Here is a 20,227-nt window from a genome sequence, read left to right as displayed (position 1 = left end):
CAGACGGACGGCACACCGAAAATAACTTTATATCAATACAGTATATTTCCGTAAAAATCTGTCCTAAATAAATTTTTGTAATCTAACAATATTTACTCTCTTTATAGTTTGCATAATGAAGAAGTAAATGTTTGTACTCTATAACCCAGTATCTGAAAAAGAGTGACCGATGGAAGTTCCACTCCAGTCCAACCTGCATGGAAAACAGCAGTGACAGAGCTGTCAAGACAGACACACCCGAGTGATGGGGGAGAAAGTGGAGGGCGACCAGGAAATGAAAGGAACTGCATTCTGAGAGATTTAAGTGCTAATCTTGAGCAGTATGAAAGTTTATTTCTTAATTATATGAAATTTCATTTCATAAATTACCAGACAAAATGTTAAGTTTAATTCTTAAAGCAGAGAACGTATCAGTGTAATAAATTCAATTTTAATTTTAGCCAAGGAAACGAGCAAATAAACAAAGCATGAAAGAAAGGAGTTAAAGACGACATAGAGGAAAGACGAAAAGGAAGAACAAAATAAATGGAAAGGTAAATGAAAGATTTAAAAATGATAAATAATTTAAAACGAATGGAATAAATAAAGAAAAAAATGATAATGTGAAGGAAGAATGGCTACGAAGAGTGAAAATAGATAAAGAAACTGTAACAGAAACACAGAGTAAAATAAATCAGAAAAAAGAACCGATAAATTTATCAATCAATCAATGGAACGAAGACAGAGAAAAGCACACAAAGAAACTTATCAAATCAGAAAGAAATGGAAGATAAAAAGGAAAGCAGAAAGGAAACAAAACACAGAGATAAAGTTAGTGAACTAGACAGTAAATAAACAAATATGCAATGAAAAGAAAATTTAAAAAAATCCATTTAATTGGAATAAAAAATCGAATAGTAGGTCTATACAGAGTGTTCATTAAGTATGGAATATTACTCATAACTTTTTAAATTTTAATTTAAAAAAACAAAAAGTGTTATACAAAAGCTGTTGGCGATAAACCAAACAATAATATAGATATGATACTAATGAATAATTTCAAGGGAAAAACTGGCTGAGGGCGCCAATGTTCTATTGACTGAGCTACCTAGGAACACTAGCGGAACCCGGCTCTATTACTTATTCATCTTATTTCCACATACCTTAAGTGGGTTGACAAGACGTCACAGACCTAACATTGAGTGCACACTTTCTGTGTGACTGAATTTGCGGTTTCCTGTTAATGAAGAGTAACGTTTATTTTGTAAATTTGGCTTTCAGGTATAATACCTGAAATCCAGATTTGCTTATGATACCAATATTCGTAAAAAAATAGTTATTCAGGCATACAGGATGTGACAGTAAACTTTGTTTTTTAATGGCATCCTATTTTAAGATTTATATATTCTGAATCTGTAGGATATTTTACGTATGAATGTATAGAACTATTATTGAACTTGTTTCGTGGACTTCAAACTTGACACAAATAAGTATGTAAAGATTTTCAACTCAAGAATGGAAACTGTTCATTGTTGAGGAATGTTAATGTTTTGTTAAATTTCATGGCCTACTCTTCATGATTGTACATGATTGTAGATATGAGATGTAAGAGATCAATCATGTACAGTAACTTTGAGAAAGGCAATGGACTGTTTTCGAGATAAACTGCGACATTGTTTGGCTGTGAATGATTCTCATTTTGAGCATCTGTTGTAAAGTTTAGTTAGTGCTAGTGTTTTGTTTAGTTTATGCCCTACTCAACATGATTTTACATACAAAATACAAAATAGTATATTCCAAATAATATTAGTCACCTTTGAGTTTCAATGACGATTACAGAGATCTACCAATGCTGGTTGTTCCCCTATTCAGAATATGGATAAATTAAATAATAATAATAATAATAATAATAATAATAACAATAATAATAATAATAATAATAATAATAATAATAATAATAATAATAATGTGCATTTAGGACGTATGGGCGAATCCAGAAATGCATATAGAGTGTTAGTTGGAATGCCGGAGGGAAAAAGACCTTTGGGGAGGCCGAGACGTAGATGGGACGATAATATAAGTGGTTTTGAGAGAGGTGGGTTATGATGATAGAGGCTGGATTAATCTTGCACAGGATAAGTACCGATGGCGGGCTTATGTGGGGGCGGCAATGAGCCTGCGGGTTCCTTTAAAGGCCATTTGTAAATAAGTAAGTAATATATTTAAACATATTTTTATACCATGCATCACTCAGAGAAATATTCTTCAATAGCACAAAAAATTGTATATGGGCTTCTTTGTTGCCTGTACATTATTTGAAATACATGTTTTTGGAACATTCCAATAGAAACTGTAGAAATGTTATTATCTGTTTTAGGTTTTCACCAGTAGTCTATTTTTGATAGAAATGTTAGTTGAGTTAGTTTCTGTATTAGGATTGAATATTAAAATGTGTGCGGAAAGTTTTCGACTGACCCTTATGCTTGTTTGGGAATAAAAGCATCTCCTTCTTATATGACGTAGCCAGCCACAAGGACACTTTATTAGAATTTCAGTATCGCACGTCTCTGGTTTCCTTTGACGAAAGTGAAAGGGAATCTGGAACTTTAGCCTCCGAATTTACGGTTTTTATATTACGATGTTAAAAGCCAGGCTTCATAAAGGAGAAAGAGCCTTGCTTTTACTTTACTCCCTTCCATCTTGAATTTGGTTCGACTTTTTTATAACAAGGAAAACGTTGTCTGAATTTATACAGGATAAATAGGATTTCAACTCTATCAACAATCTTCTTGACCTTATATGAAATCGATAAAACGGGCGTGACATCATGGAGTTCACTTTGTTTACTATTGTGACAAAGAAAAAAAGTTCCCAGCAATACGAGTAGATTGTGTAACTGCACATAGAATCACAATAGGAGTGGCTAACACAAGAAATTATTTTTTTCATTCTAATGATTCAAACTCCTCAAGCGGCAGCATGCAAGGTGCTAGGGTTCTAATCCCAGCAGAGATGAGAAGATTTATCTTCTAGTCATAACTCTCTTGTGCATCTCTTGTCTGTGTTTATCCTTGTTGTCTCAAGCGTTGTCTTTACGTCTTGTGAACTAACAGTAAAGGACTTTGAAGTGGAGGGTATTGATTCAAAATGTTCACAAGAATGCAGATGGAACCAAAATTTTCTCCACAACAAAAGATTTTGGACGGCCACACATTCTCCACAGACAAAATATTTTGGATTTTGGACGGCCAAATGTATAATTTAAATTATTGTGAAAAGTCGGATACCAAAATTTTGGTTGTAAAGAACACAGCTCTTGAAAAACTTGTAAAAATGTAAAGAAAGAAAATTCTTCATAAATGAAAGACAAACAACTAGGATTACTAGATTGTTTTTTTCATGTTATGGAATTTCCTTATAATCGATGTTTAGATGTAGGGTAATTTGTTATTTTTGTCTGGAATAAAATTTGTACAGATATATTTGTTTATTTCAATGTCTGTTCATTTAGTAAATCTGTATATTTCTAATGAAACAAAATTTAATTCAGTATAACAAGAAAGAGTCCCGCGCCGTGGCGTCGCGGTCTAAGGCATCCTGCCTAGGACTCACGTTACGGAATGCGCTCTGGTTCGAGTCCTCGTGGGAGAAGAAATTTTCTCATGAAATTTCGGTCAGTGTATGGGACCGGTGCCCACCCAGCATAGTGATGTACTTGGGGAGCTACGTTAGGTATCGAAATCCGGTTGCGAATGCCAGCTATAACGGCTGGGGGGATCATCGTGCTAACCACACGATACCTCCATTCTGGTTGGATGATCGTCCACCTCTGCTTCGGCATGTGGGCGTGAGGCCAGCAGCCGGCTGGTCGGTCTAGGCCCTTCACGGGCTGTAGCGTCACGAATAGCAAGAAAGAGCTAAAATAAAGCAACGTGCCGAGTAAAGCTTTTAAATAAGTCTTAATTATTCTGTACCCAACAAGCACACAATCATTAAAACTTGATGCTATATGCAGTTTGCCTATGTGTAGTTATAACCTAAAACTTCTTAGTAAAATGCACCCAGAAATGAATATATAAAATATAACCTTCCCCTCTAAAATTTGATTGTCTAGACTTAGGCTGTTGTTTAATGTGGGATCTCAATTGACTGTATGTTATACCTTTATCGCTGTTTACGGGCATATTATGCCAGAAAAACAATGGTGGATGTTTCCGTACCATATCACGAAATTAACTATGCAATTATAGGACAGAGAGTAAGTTATTCTTCTGTTACATCTTGTTAGCTACGGACATTTATTTGCAAATTTTCTCGTCTCAAACCTCATTTAATTACAGTTCATTGGTACTGCATATATTCAGCTAGATAGCTGAATGAGTAAATTCTGAAAAAAAAAAAAAAAAACAAGTTTTACAAAAGTTTTTCGTGCTATTAGTAGACAAACTGCTTGTTGAATATTCATAATTACATGACCAGCTGTTTCACCACAAACAGTCTGCCTTCGATTAGCATTTCGGATCCAAACTTTTCTTTCTCGCTTGGCTGAATAACCAAAGTTGAAAGAGCTTTTAAAACATATCTAAACGAGGAAATGTATCCCAAATCTGACTTTATAAAATGTCCACCGAAACATACACAGGCATTAAAGAGTACAACAAATTCTACTTTACCATAGCAAATTGAAGAAAAAAAGAATAAATCTCCTGTAAAACAGAATCACCGCTGGACGACATGTTTGAAAAGCAAAGGGAAACAAGAACAAATTAATCCGATAGTTACGCCCACCCAATCAGCGAAATATCTACCACCTATTACAATAAAAAGTCGCAAACAGATCCAGCGAATCGAATGGCCACTACTTCGGAAATGGGATTTGTGTTCAAAAAGAGGAACAGAAAACATGGAATAACTATTAGCTTTGAAATTATTTCATTCGTGGTAACATTCGTTTGAGCAGATGCTAGCAAATGGCTGCGTGTTTCACCTCGTAGCACATCTCACTGAGTTGCAAATACTACATTAACAGTTCGGGTAATGTATAGACAAGGCCTCTGACACAGGTAGGCATAAGTTATTGCTTCTCGAGTAAAATGTGGCACTCCTTAACACAAACACAGGATATTCGGAGTTGATACTTGGCAGTAAAGCAATAAGGAGTAATACTGGAATGACAATGGTACAGGATATCTAAGTAAACTGAGAAAATCTACTACAATAACCGAGTCTCCAGGACAGGACTTTAAGAATATCCTCGGAATCGAAGTTTGGTACTCTTTCTTAAGACATCGGCTAGCAGACAGAGTTAAGGTAGAATCTGTGAATGAGCAATGGAAATAATGTTCGTCGACAAATTATTCTACTATTACAATGGAGGATTAAAACGTTTTTAACATGACGTAAGTGTTTTCAGTCCTAAAATACAACCATGCAAAGTGGCATCAGTCCAGAAAGAGAAAATTCAGAGCCATATACTAAATGTATTTAGAGTGCTCCAAATAACGTGGCGTCATTCAATTTCTTATGAAAGAAAATTTATCAATCTGTAACATGATAGCTATGCTATGCCTGTTATTTAAACAGGACGTTTGCAAGAAAACAGGTTTCGCCTCAAAGTAGCAAGCTGCCTCGCTCGCGCAGGCGCATAGAGCACATCTCCCCCACCCCTGTCCGCCTACTGCTGTGTACTGTGGACTAGAACGGTACAGGTCAGTTCTAATAAAAGTTGCGAAGGCTGTATTCTGTGTAAGAACATGTCTATATGTGGCTGTCGTTTGTGATAGAAGTATTGCTTCTATTATGACGAGTAGTACATTATTGGGCAAATTTCTTCTTAGTCAAACTTGCGAGGTAATATATAATGTGATGGAATTCGTGAAAAAAGAAAGGGAAGCCGGGATATTTCTCATGGATGTTATGAAGGTGCGGCAAAGAGTGACAACAACAATAGGAGTTTCTAAGATGACGTTGACTAGAATTACTGGAAACAACACTACATTCAAAATGGATGACGACATAGCACTGACAAGAAAAAAAATTTAATGAAATTACGAAAGAATCTTGGAAGAAGAAGTGTGAAAAATTCATGAAATATGAAGAGGAATATGTGAATCAAATTCTTCTAACAGAAGAAGCTGTGGACAATTGCATTATTCATTTAGGGGAGGAGTCTGGAGAATAAGAATAAGAAGAAGAAGGAGAAAAAGAAGTAAGCAGCGATTCAGATGGAGATTTATCGGTAGTAAAGGAAATCCCTTTGGAATGACTAAATAGAAACTCAATTGTCTCTTCCTTTAATTGGTTGTTCATATTGTGCAGATAAATGATCTGTTTTCCTCCATTTACAGTGAAAAATTAAAATTTAATGACAACACTATAATCTACACTTTGGGCACATGTAAATAGAAGAATGATGGAACATTTAGAATTTTAGATCTATCATATATTATACTAATGAGTATACCTTTGCAATTAGAAAAGAAATATTTAGCACCAATAATATTAAACGAATTATTTTGTATTAAAATACTGCTCGATATATTATAGGGAAGATGCACCTTGAATACATTGTCAAAAGGTCAACTTTTCAGATAATGTGACTATACATAGGTATCGGGGCGTAGGTGGGCCCCCTTCGTTCGCTGTACTACCTCTCCTCTCCGGACAGCTTCCTAGCTTGAGTTATCTGGTCTTTCTTCTACTGTTATATAACCAAAGAGTTTGTCGAGGAGATAGTGTGTATGTACATTTCCCATAGGTCGAGCGTGAGAACTTTCGTGTTGCGTGGTATGGACAGGTAACACAGGATGAAGGAACCTCAAGGATAGAAGATTAATATACAGCTAACTTTCAATCAGCGCAGTATAGTTTCGTTCGCAGCATAGTGCACATTAAAACAGCGAATCTTCATTTATAATAATTTTATTGCAAGGCGACATTTCGAAAAGAAAAAGAACCAAGATATGACGGATAAGAAACGAACATGATTGGAAAATGTACAAAATTCAGTCAATAAATAATTGAATAACAAGCAGAAGACAAGAATAAAATATCCATGTGTCAAGAAGGAGTGAAATAAGCTTATCAAAAGTTGTACTAGATTAATAATAATAATAATAATAATAATAATAATAATAATAATAATAATAATAATAATAATAATAATAATAATAATTTATTTTAGCTGGCAGAGTTAAGGCCGTAGGGCCTTCTCTTCCACTCAACCAGCAAAAAGTATACATACATATCTATAAACTTACACGCTACAAAGAATTCAAGAATTTGATTTAGATAAGAGTTACATGTATATAAGAGTTAATTATGAATTAAACAGCAAAATACTATGAATTATTAATTAAATAATGAAATACAAACTGTGTAGCAGAATTAAGCTAAAATACATAGAATTATAATATATTTCAAATAATGTTTAGATAAAAGAAAGAGATTATTATGAGACAATTTTGAAAATAAGCAATATCAAGGATGATGTCTAAAGGAAGAAGTAACAATGTAGTCAGTGATAGTTTAAGTCAGTATGATTGGAGTGAATTCCTAAGGTGGTTATCCTTTAAGCTGTTTTTAAAAATGTTTATTGTCTTGCAGCCCCTAATACTTTGTGAAAAGGAGTTCCATTGTCGCGAGGTGGATACAGTAAAAGATGATGATTAACAAGATGTTCTATGAAGAGGTATATTTAGCGTGCCACAGATAAGTGATCTGGTATTTATGTCGTAGTCAGAGTATAGGTAAGAGAAACGAGACGATAGGTAATTTGGTGTTGAAGTGTGCAGAATTCGAAAGAGTAAAGGCAAAGAGTGTACAGTTCTATGTTCTTTAAGTCGGAGCCACGAAAGACTTGCTAAGGACGGTGATATGTTATCATATCGTCGGAAGTTGCACGCGTATCTGATGCACATATTCTGAACTCGCTGTGACTTGACTGACAGTTCAGAACTTAGGTCACTTAACAGAACATCACAATAATTAAAGTCCGGCATTACTAGGGTTTGTACTAGAGTAAGTTTTAGTGGCTGGGGCAAGAAGTTTCTTATGCGATTCAAACAGTGAATAGGGGAACAGATTTTTTTATCGTTTCTTTGAAAATTCCAATTTAGATTATTATCGAGAAAGAAGCCAAGATTTGTTACGACAGATGAATAAGGAATTAGTATATTCCAATTGACAAAAGATCCCAGAAAACTACGAAGAAGATGGAACAATTCACTTCCTAACAGGCTAGAAGCGTAGTATTAAGAGAAGAAGAAAAAGCACAAAAATAAAAACTATTTGTCTGGAGCCAGATCTGGATTCTCAAACTTTAAGACAATGGAAAACATGGCAGACGACTTATGTACTATTGTGGAGATTTCACATCTAACCACCTAGCCTCGATGTTTATCTTCCCATTTTGTCACCTTATTCTTTTCTTTCTTTCATTTTCCGTATTATCCCTTCTTTGGCTTTTCTTGCTCCGTTCTCCTCTTATATTCTCTTCTTTCTTTACTTCTTCTCTTCCGTCTTCTCTCTTCCTCGTGTAATCCTGAATTTCGTTATCTTCTCACGCTTTCTTCTCTCTTCATCTCTTCTATTTTTTTCTCTCTTTTGCATTATCCTCATTTTGCCTTTTCTTACTGTATTTTCCTCTCATATTCTCTTCTTTCTCCACTATTCTTCTCTTTTCTCTTCCTCGTCTATTCCCGAATTTTGTTATTTTGTCTCGCTTTCTTCTCTTTTCCTCTCACTTCCGCATTATCCATTTTTTCACCTTATACTCTGTTCTCCTCTCATAATCTCTTTTTCCTTTACTTTTTCTTCTCTTCCATCTTCTCTTTCACTCGCCTAATCTCGAATTTCTTTATCTTGTTTCGCTTTCTTCTTTCTTTCGATAATTTTCTTACTCCTATCTACACTTTTATTTGTTTTTCCATTTCTCTTACTTGTTTTATATTGTATATATTTATAGGTATTCATTAATTTTATCACTTTTACACAAATGTTGAAATTCAAAGAAACGATTAGAAAGGTTCTGGCATGGAGTTTGAAGTTGCCTTATGTCACAGAGCACCGCTGATTGATATAACACGTGCACACTTAAGCCTACTGCTAAACGCACTAAAACTCATCCCCATAATCGCATTAATTAGAGCAGAGGATCCGATTTGAATGTGATCACGCGCTTTGAGGACTGTCGTCTACGCGTTCAAAGTAGAAATGCAGACAAAATATTATGTTACTTGTTAAAGCAGCTCCATCACTCTTTCCTGGAACACTCGCACAGAACTTCGGCATATAAATTTAAACTCCTTTAAATTTTATTCACTGACTTTCACCCCTAATGAAACTCGGTCTTAGAAGGAAACATAACAGTGTTTTACTGGTAGCACCACAGTCTCGTCACGTCTACTTTAACAAAACTCATTAACACCTTCTGCAGTGTTAATTATTTGGTGCAAATATTTCTTTGTTTGTACAATCTCCGCACCTGGCCTCTGCTCGATTCTCGACATCCGACCCCTTGCTTCACTCCAAACCAATGTTAAAATATTCCACTCATGATACGTCTCTTTGAGCTAGATATTACAATTTCTGGAGATTCTAATCGTTCCTCATTATTTTATTCATTTTAGGAATATAGATTACGAACAAAATGTATGCTATTTTATTGGTAACTTATAAGTCATTCGTTTTCTCGTGAACCCAAATTTATGCGTGTGTTGTAGTTTATGGTAAGAGCCTTACGGTGTGAGCGTATGTGAGCTAGCTGCAAGTGGAAGCGTAGCTATGGAGGGAAGCTTCTCAGTCCACTTTCTGCTTCCCCTCATGTGCAGGTAGGTTCCACGAGATAACGAATAACCTATATAAAAACTATGAGGAAAGACAATAAAAACTGCACAAAGTATTCCTCGTGATCAGCGACAGAGTAACATTAATTGAACACAAAACTAAGTTACAAATTACACTGTCAAGGATTGAAACTCGCCAAATTCTGTGGTTAAAATACATGGAAAAAGTTCATGATTATAACGCACTCTCAGTAAAATACTATTGTAATTCGCAAATTGTGATTTGTAAAGATATAGGCTACCATTTCCTAGTGAAATACTACTCTAAATAATTATTAATAAATAGATGCCAAAACCTTTGATAATTTACCACTGTATTACTAGAATTCCATACTTCCAGCTGCTAAAATATCTTTGGAAATAATTTTCGTATGTAATAATTATATGATCTTCGGCATACGACAGTATTTTATTGGGAGTGTGATAAGAATTCCTAGGAGCAGTACACACAAGAGACGGTCGCTTGGAACATGAATTGAGGAACACCATTATCTTTCACGAATTTATACCTTTATTGGTATGTTTCAGTCTCCAGTAGAAACTCGTCTTCTAAACTTTTCAATGGTGTAGTCATTCTACTTTCTCATTTTCTCAATTTCTTATTTCCTCTTTCCACATTTCCTTAATTATTTATATATTTTTAATATTTTTATAGTATACTTACTTAATTATCTGTCTGTCTGTCTGTCTGTCTGTCTGTCTGTCTGTCTGTCTGTCTGTCTGTCTGTCTGTCTGTCTGTCTGTCTGTCTGTCTGTCTGTCTGTCTGTCTGTCTATCTATCTATCTATCTATCTATCTATCTATCTATCTATCTATCTATCTATCTATCTATCTATCTATCTATCTATCTATCTATCTATCTATCTATCTATCTATCTATCTATCTATCTATCTATCTATCTATCTATCTATCTATCTATCTATCTATCTATCTATCTATCTATCTATCTATCTATCTATCTATCTATCTATCTATCTATCTATCTATCTATCTATCTATCTATCTATCTATCTATCTATCTATCTATCTATCTATCTATCTATCTATCTATCTATCTATCTATCTATCTATCTATCTATCTATCTATCTATCTATCTATCTATCTATCTATCTATCTATCTATCTATCTATCTATCTATCTATCTATCTATCTATCTATCTATCTATCTATCTATCTATCTATCTATCTATCTATCTATCTATCTATCTATCTATCTATCTATCTATCTATCTATCTATCTATCTATCTATCTATCTATCTATCTATCTATCTATCTATCTATCTATCTATCTATCTATCTATCTATCTATCTATCTATCTATCTATTTACTTATTTATTTATTTATTTATTTATTTATTTATTTATTTATCTACGCTATCACTTGCTGCTAGCCAACATGTGGCAACTATATAGATAACCGTGGATCAGACTGGAACTAGTAAAAGCTGGATGATAACTTATTTACCACAAGACAGATGAAGAGAGGTTCACAGGAATTCATTTCTCAGAAATATAAAAACTTTCGACAGATCTTCAAAGTATGCAATCCATGTTTAAAGCGTCCATTCTTAGCACAGTAACTATAAACATTAATCGCGCTGCATATACTGAATATTTCAGTTATCATGTTCTATAATTGTTGATCAGTGAGAAGTTACTGTTTGATATTAATATCATTTTTGCTTCGGAAACTTTTGTACTACTCCACAATACTTTCGGAGTGAACACTCTGAATATCCTCAAACGGTATCGGTTCTTTTTTATTCCACACATTACCCATCCGCTTACTTAATATATTGTATCTCGTCTGTGATAAATCAGGCCTCATTTATATTAAAAAACACAGAGTTCAAACGTTCAGGACCGGTCACAGAATGGTTTGGCAGCCGAGTGAACCTGTCACGAGGATCAAAGTCAAGCGTGACAAGAGTTTAGTTTTTGTTCAGTTATGCCACATCCTTTGATCTTTCAATTGCCAGAGTTCTGGTTGATGATAGAATATATTAATGGACACGAAAAAGAGAATGTTGCCTCAAATTACAGTGTTGGTGTAGGCCTAGTCTTCGTCATTCAACGGTCGTGAACTGTCGTGGGAAATATTTCCGACAAAAGTCAATAAGAGTCTTCCAAAATATTATATATGTCGTAGGCCTAACAAATCCGTTCTACTTTATGCTGTTTCCAGATTAATCCATATTTTATCGCCATATGGAATTGGATTGCTACAAAAAATCGGCGAAAGATACCTAGAGAAGAATGAAGAAGTGTATACAGTATTTGTGGACATAGAAAAGGCGTTGGACAGAGTGGATTGGAATAAACCAAAGGGGATCCTAAAGAATTGATTCGGATTGGAAAGAGGGGAGGCTGATCAGTAATCTTTATATGAAACAAAGTCAAAAGTCAGGATAGGAGAAGAAATGTCAAAAGGAAGCGAAATAGGGAGAGGAGTACATCCAGGATGCCCTTTATCACCTACAGTGTTCAAAATCTACTTGGAGGATTTAGTGAAGAATATTTTCAGAACATAGGAGGAGTGACAGTAGGAGGAAGAAGACTGAAGTGCATAAGATTTGTTGATGATATGGCGTTGTTAGCAGAAGAGGAAATGATAATAAAGGTATGCTACTGGAGTTAAATGACAGCTGTGAGCATAAGGGATGAAGATGAATGCAAATAAGACGAATACCATGGGTCATAGGAAGAAAAGTAAAGAAGGTAAGCTTGTGAATTCTAAATGAGGCAGTAGAGCAAGTGAACAGGTTCAAATACTCAGGGTGTACTATAAGTAGTAACATGAGTTGCTGCCAGGAACTCAAAAGGAGAATAGCAGTGGCAAAGGAAGCTTTTAATAGAAATAGGAGCGTCTTCTGCAGATCTCTGGAAGAAGGACTAAGGAAGATAATAGTGAGTGCTTTGTGTGGAGTGTGAAATTGTATAGGCAGAAACATCAACATTACGACGAAGTGAAGAGAAGCGACTAGAAGCACTTGAAATGTGAAAATGGTGAATGGAGCGTGGGAAATAGACAGACAGAATAAGAAACGAAGCTGTGTTGGAAAGAGTAGGTGAAGGAAGAAAAATTCTGAACTGATCAGGAAGAGAAAAAGGAATTGGCTGAGTCATTAGCTGAGAAGAAACTGCCTACTGAAGGATGCACTGGAAGGAATGGTGAACGGAAGAAGAGTTCAGAGCAGAAGAAGATATCAGGTGATAGATGTGATTAAGATATGTGGATCATATGAGGAGACAAAGAGGAAGAAAAAAAGTAAGAAATATTAGACAAAACTGGGTTTGCAGTGAAAGACCTGTCCTTGGACAGATCACTATTATTGAATACAAGTCTTACTTTTATATTTTTACTGAATACAGAATTAATAAACACTAGCATTCTAGCGAAAGGCTAGAGAGTGACAATGAAAACTTGCTTTCTATTATTGATGTCCTGGTAAATGCAGCGCGTCTGATCCATCTAGATCGGGAAATATGTCTGCCTCTTATCCGATAGGTATCCACGCGTCTGTCGGTAGAAAGGGATGGTCGCGTTCCACAGTGGCATTGTTCATTTTACTGTGATTCAGTACAGGGCACCCGTTCTATCAGATGTGCGGCAATGGTAAAGATGCATTCATTAAGGGAATGTTTTTACATATTATGGAACATGTACCTAGATATAGAATAATAATGTGGCACAACCAGGCGAAAATTCGGACGTAAATATCCTTTTCTAACATGTCAGTACCCTCTATATGTACAATATTTAGTTTATTTGATACAGTCGTTGAAACAGGTACTTTAAATGGAAAAAAGAAAACAATGACGCCTTGTTCTGATGAACAAAAATATGGATGAAATTAGAGCAGTGGCCTTAGAGCGTGAACCTTGTAAGTCTCTAAGTTGGAGTGTGTTGGTGGAATGACAGAGGGATACGGGAGTACCCTAAGAAGTTCCATCTGCAATGTCTGCTTTATCCACCACAAATTTCCTCAAGACCTGGACGGAGATCGAACCTAGGGCGCCTACATGGAGGACTAGCGCGCTAGTACTTGAGCTACAGACGCGGCTGAGTACGGGTTATAACTCGTTAACTGGAAGTTTCCAGATCTTGATTCCTATTGTCAAATGCCATATTAATCCTCACCAGCCCTATGAATTTATAGTATAGTAGAGGAAATTCTCTATCATTCATTCATTCATAGTTTTCTGTCCAAGAGCATGTCTTTCACTGCAAATCCATCAATCTTCAACCTTTCCTATGTTCTGTCTTCCTCTTAGCCTTCGCATATGAGCCATTTACAACATAGATGTCCAATTGTAAATCGTACGAGGTAACCCTTGGCGTAAGCAACCCGTAGCGCATATTCTTTAAGGTTGTTTTTCCTATTTTATATGGAAAATTATTGACCTTAAGAGAGCATGCTTGTCGTGCAAAATCTCATTATTCTATAGGCGTTTGGGCACCAATGATATACAATATCTTAGTGTCGTTCATCATCTGATATCTTCTTCTGGACCAAACATGTTTTCCTGTTCACCATTCCTTCCAGTGCATCCTCCATAGGCAGTTTCTTCTCAGCTAGTGACCCAGCCAATTCATTTTCCTCTTCCCGATCAGTTTCAGCATTAATCTTTCTTCACCCACTCTTTCCAACTTCATTTCTTAATCTATCCGTCCATCTCACACGCTTTATTCTTCTCTATATTCACATTTCAAATAATTTCAAACCTAGGAGCTTCTCTTCACTTCGTCGTAATGTGCATGTTTCTACCGCATAAAATGCCACACTCCACATAAAGCACTTCACTAGTCTCTTCCTTAGTTATTTTCCTACAGCTTCGTAGAAGGTGGTCTCTTTATGCATAATATCTCAATATATTAAATGGAGAAGTAATGTAAGTCTAATTAGAGTGGCTTGAAATGAACATTCTCTCAATAATATCTGATTTACTAGATTTGAAAAATTAGAAAATGACTACATAAGGACAATTTTCCCGTAAGAAGAGAATTAAGGAAACTGAAAACGAAAGATCGTGTTTACAAGTATAATAATTACGATTTTCTAGAGAATTACTGAAATGCAAGGCAATAAATCACAAAAAATAAACATCATAAAAATCGTGAGTATCAGACTAGACAAGAGACTTTATTTGAATAAACTGAAAGAAAATTTTAGAGGAAAGAAAATGAGATGACAGAAGATAGGTCGAAATAGAAGGAAGAAAGTAAGAAAATGATTATAAAAGTAAAAAGATAGTTGAAAATAACAAAAAACCAGATTTATTTAATTGCAATGATAAAATTCAGGGATATGGTATAATGTAACAAAGGAATTAGAGAGATTATGATGATTATGAGATCAAAACAATAAGTAGAAAAGACTTCCCCCTCCTTTATCCCAGCGACCTGTCACATGAACCTCTACGCTACACAGCTGGTGTTAAAACTGTACACAAATTTACATTAGGTTAGAAAATCAATATGTTCCATTATCCCACCGTTTTCGAGGCTAACTCCCCCGCTGATTGTATAGTGATATTAATTCCTGTAGGAGGCGTAATTATTAAACAAAACGTGTGGGTGTGTTTCCATTGTTATAGTTTCACAACGTATGTCGATACAAAACATTTGCCAACTAAAATTAAAACGAACGTAAGCTGTCCTTTCACATTGTGGTCACATTCAAACAAGTCTGCAGATATCAAAGGAGAAAGTCGCAGTTTTCGTGAACGTTCGTAATATCCGAGAGAAAAATATTAAGTTTTATAATGATTTGTAATTAATAAAAAGATGTTTGCTATTTTCATTTTCAAAAGGCACAAAAGCTTTCCTTCCTCCTTAAATGACATCCCTTGAATAGTCCACACCTGTGGAGTAACGGTCAGCGCGACTGGCCGCGAAGCCAGGTGGCCCGGGTTAGAATCCCGGTCCGGGCAAGTTACTTGGTTGAGGTTTTTTCCGGGGTTTTCGGTAACTTCCGGTGCTGAACTCTGGACTCATTTTACCGGGATTATCATCTTCATTTCATTCAGATGCTAAATAACCTAGATGTTGATACAGCGTCGTAAAATAACCCAATAAAAATAAATAAATAAATAAACAATCCCTTGAATAACGTCTAATTTGCAGAACGTTTTAAAGTAAAATTATACTTTTAACATTACTGGCTAAACTACAAAACAAGGTCCACATCTGTGGATTAACGGCTAGCGCGTCTGACCGCGAAACCAGGTGGTCCGGTTTCGAATCCTGGTCGGGACGAGCTACCTGGTTGAGGTTTTTTTGGAGTTTTCCCTCAACCTATTACGAGCAAACGCTGGGTAACTATCGGTGCTGGACCCAGGACTTATTTCACCGGCATTATCACTTTCACTTCATTCAGATGCTAAATAATCTGAGATGTCGATAGAGTGTCATAAAATAACCCACTAACAAAAGAAGAACTAGCCAACAGGTACTTCTATTCGTACTCCGCTTATACACTTTCAACTGTTTTCAGCTGTTTCTTAAGGATAGCTTAGCGTGACATTACGAAAGTGTCACGCTAGTGCACACTGGAATAATTTACGTCATGTTTCGTTACCTTACGTTCTATTCTATTCTGCAGCGTGAGTCAAAAATCTTCATACAAATGGGGATAACGGCGACATGTTTATTTTGCTTTTTCAGTAGACCTAGGTGAACCAATTAAAAGGAATTCCACTAACGAAGGAAGAACGGATTGACATCATTCTGCTAGCTGGGAGTGGCACCATGGGCATGTAGCGCGTACGTTCAATGAAACACATAGGATGCTGAAAACCCATGACACCGTGGCGAAAATCATCCGGAAATTCACGAGGACAGGTTCCGTTGCCGACGAAGGCAGCTCTGCAAGAGCAAAGACAGCAACAGATGAAGCTACGTCAACGATGGAGCTGGCAGCGATGACTAAGAGTCAGACAAAGGGAACCCGACGCTTCTTTGCAGAAGTGGAAAACAGCCAAAGCAGTGTCATGCGCATTTTGCAGGCTGAGAAGTGGCACCCATACAAGATTGCAGCATCTGACTGAGGACGATTCTGATTGCAGTGGGCACTGAACATGAACTAGAATGTTCCTGATTTCCTTAGTTCCATCATTGTTTCAGATGAGGCAAACTTTTATCTTACTTATGAAATGATCAGGCAAAATATGAGGTACTGGACTTATAGCAATCCACATTGGTTATCGGACTCCAAACGTTAAAGTACGGAAAAATTAATGGTGTGGTGCGGGATTTGGGGTAATAGGATTGCTGGTCCTTTTTTCATTGCGGGAAATCTCAACGAGAATGTTTATATCGACATATTGAAAAATGACTTCCTGGAGAGAGTGGGGACTTCCCTGTATTCTTCCAGCAAGACGGGGCACCTCCGCACACGGCAATGAAGTGCGCCGATGGCTGGAACAGCAGTTTCCTGAGCATTGGATCGGTCGACGTGACCCGGTGAAGTGGCCATCCAGGTCACCAGACTTCACTCCTATGTATTTTCACCTTTGAGGCCACCTAAAATCGAATTTATACCAGAAGAAAATCCGTAATGTGAACCATCTTAAAAGGAGAATCACATTAGCTTGCAAACAAGTAACGGGAGAAACATTGTCACGCCTATCACTTTGTTTGGATATGGAAGAGAGACATGTGGACATATCCTGTAACTGTAGCATAATATAATCACCATTTGTATGGAGACTTTTGACTCATTCTGTATTCTATTATTTCCCCATTAGGGAAGGGCACGGACTGGGACTGTTTTCGCACGCAGGCCGCTCGAGTGGGTCCATTGTACTATCCGGGATGGAATGCTGTGCATGCCCTAAGGCCCCCCCCTCTGAACTCCCTTACAGCCTACATAATTCCTTTACCATTCTGCTTAGGCCACACTGCGGTCCCTCAACCCCGGTCTCACGAGTTACCATGAGCTCGGTGGAGAGCCCACTGTGATAGCGCTATCACCAACAACGATGACCACATATTCACGGGTTTCAATTCCGGCGGCATTCCGCAACTTACTCTATTTTTTTAGTTTAGTTGGTCATTCAACGACGCTGTATCAAATACTAGGTTATTTAGCGTCGATGAGATTGGTGACAGCGAGATGATATTTGGCGAGATGAGGCAGAGGATTCGCCATAAATTACTTTGCATTCACATTACAGTTGAGGAAAACTTCGAAAAAAAAACCCAACCAGGTAATCAGCCCAAGCGGGGATCGAACCCGCGCCCGAATGCAACTTCAGAACGGCAGGCAACCGCTTAACCGACTGAGCCACTCCGTTGGCTAACTTACTCCACATCGGAGCAATCCGAAACCTAGGGAAGAAACGGAGATGATGATGAAAGAGGAGAAGTTTAATTATGGTAGCGAAATAAGTTCGAGGACCAACGCCGAAAGTTACCCAGGCATTCTGCTTCGATTGGTTGAGGAAAATCCTCGGAAAGAACCTCAACTAGTAACTCGGGCCAACCAAAATTTGAACCCGGGCCCGCTTTTTCAATGTCAGACGTGGTAATCGTTTCTCTACAGCAGTGGGTTACCTTAACGGCAAGTTAAATTAACTTTGATTTAGGCTTGCCCTATGCCTTGCATATACGAATGAATCTGTGATAGATTATGTTAGGTTAGTTTAGGCTTTACATATACGAATCGGTGATAGGTTAGGTTAGGTCTGTTGCACATTTTGGTATGCCTTGCATATACTCAAAATTGTCTAAGAATGCATCCTTTCTTGCTGTCCGCCTTTCTTTGGTAACGTTATAGTAGACATTTATTAAAAAATTACGTTAGGTTACGTTAGGTTACGTTAGGTTAGATTAGGTTAGGTTAGGTTAGTTTAACATGGCTTAGAATACACAAAGACATTCTATCCCGGTGGTCTACGAGAAGATTCGGTTGACAGCAATTAAGTTCGGGAATTTTCAAGCACTGGGAAAGGCTGGTGAATTTTGTTAACGACGTTGTCATTACTATTCTATGACGAGCTATGCTATTATACTGACGGAGATAAAAACCGAAGTCAGATTACGACAACCGTGTGCTTATTTCTTTATTCTTTATTCTCTTTTACTATTTTCACTGCTTATTCCATTAATGAAAATTATGCGTATTTAACATAACATCGTACCGTATGTCATATTCCTATTCTTTCCTTATTTCACTAGAAACCACCACATATTACCTCCAATATGATGCACATCACATTTCAAACGTAATTTACTACATTTTCGAAAAGTTTTTATTCCTCCGAATATAGGGGAACTAGTCCTAAAATGACATACCTTAAGGAAATATTAAAAAAATATATGTATTCTTACCAAATTTGTTTTGGTCAATTATATATAACTAATACTACATTAACACATGTATTAAGATGAACAGAAAGTGAAAAATACTGACAATCTTTAACTGAAAGGTATGTTTGAAAATAGGCAAACTATGTCATTTTACCCAAGTTACTAGGGTAAAATGACACACTTAAATTAATTTTTATATAGTTAAAAAAAATTGTTCTCTTAGATACACTTGCACATTCATTGTTTGCCCATGAGAAACATTTCTTGCACTGTAGCCATGTTTCTTCTGGTTTATATTGACTGTAAAATTCATTGCAGTACAGACAAGGTGCATCGTTCTCAACATCACCATCGGAGTCACTCTCTTCATCTTGGTCCCCATTGCTTACATCAAACTGAAGCTGTGTTTTTCCTCTGTTTGCTGAACACCTTTCTTCTACAGCTCTTCTTTCAGCTTCCTTTAATTTTAATTGGTTAATAAAAGAGATGCTCGATTTGGGACCCTTCATGTGTTCTCTTTCTTCTCGCCACAGATCTAGTGCCAGAGGGAATCGGGGAGATCTCTTGCTGTGTCACATGAGGTGAAGGCCTCGTTTGTGACGTTTCCGCTGCTGGAGGAGTTGTTGGTGATAGCTCTATCATATGTTCTTTTGCATTCCTTGTTGTTCAACTGCTCTTCTATGATGCACCCTTTGGCCCATCTGTAGGAACTGCATTCGTTAGAGGTCTGTCTGTGGGCGCTGCAGGACTAAATAAGTGATCAGGAAATATCTCCGAATTGAGTGGACAAATTCTTGTTGAAGAAAATCCATCCAATGCATTGGTGATGGTTGCAGCTTTTCCATAGACTTCAGAAAAGATGTCCGCAATTCGAAACTGTGTTATCACCCATTCAGGATGGTTCCTCAGCCACTTTGTAACGGCCTGCTCATATGTTTTCAAAGGCCCGAAGAAAGAGACATCAAGTGGCTGGAGTCGGTGGGTGCAGTGACGAGGGAAGGCTAACATGACGTGTAATCACTATTGCCAACTTCTGTGCACTATAGAGCTGTAAATACAAACTCATCTTACAATGTTTTCCACAAAA

Source organism: Periplaneta americana, chromosome 5 (assembly GCF_040183065.1).
Source record: "Periplaneta americana isolate PAMFEO1 chromosome 5, P.americana_PAMFEO1_priV1, whole genome shotgun sequence".
NCBI classification, from domain to species: Eukaryota; Metazoa; Arthropoda; class Insecta; order Blattodea; family Blattidae; genus Periplaneta; species Periplaneta americana.
This window is presented reverse-complemented; position numbering follows the sequence as displayed.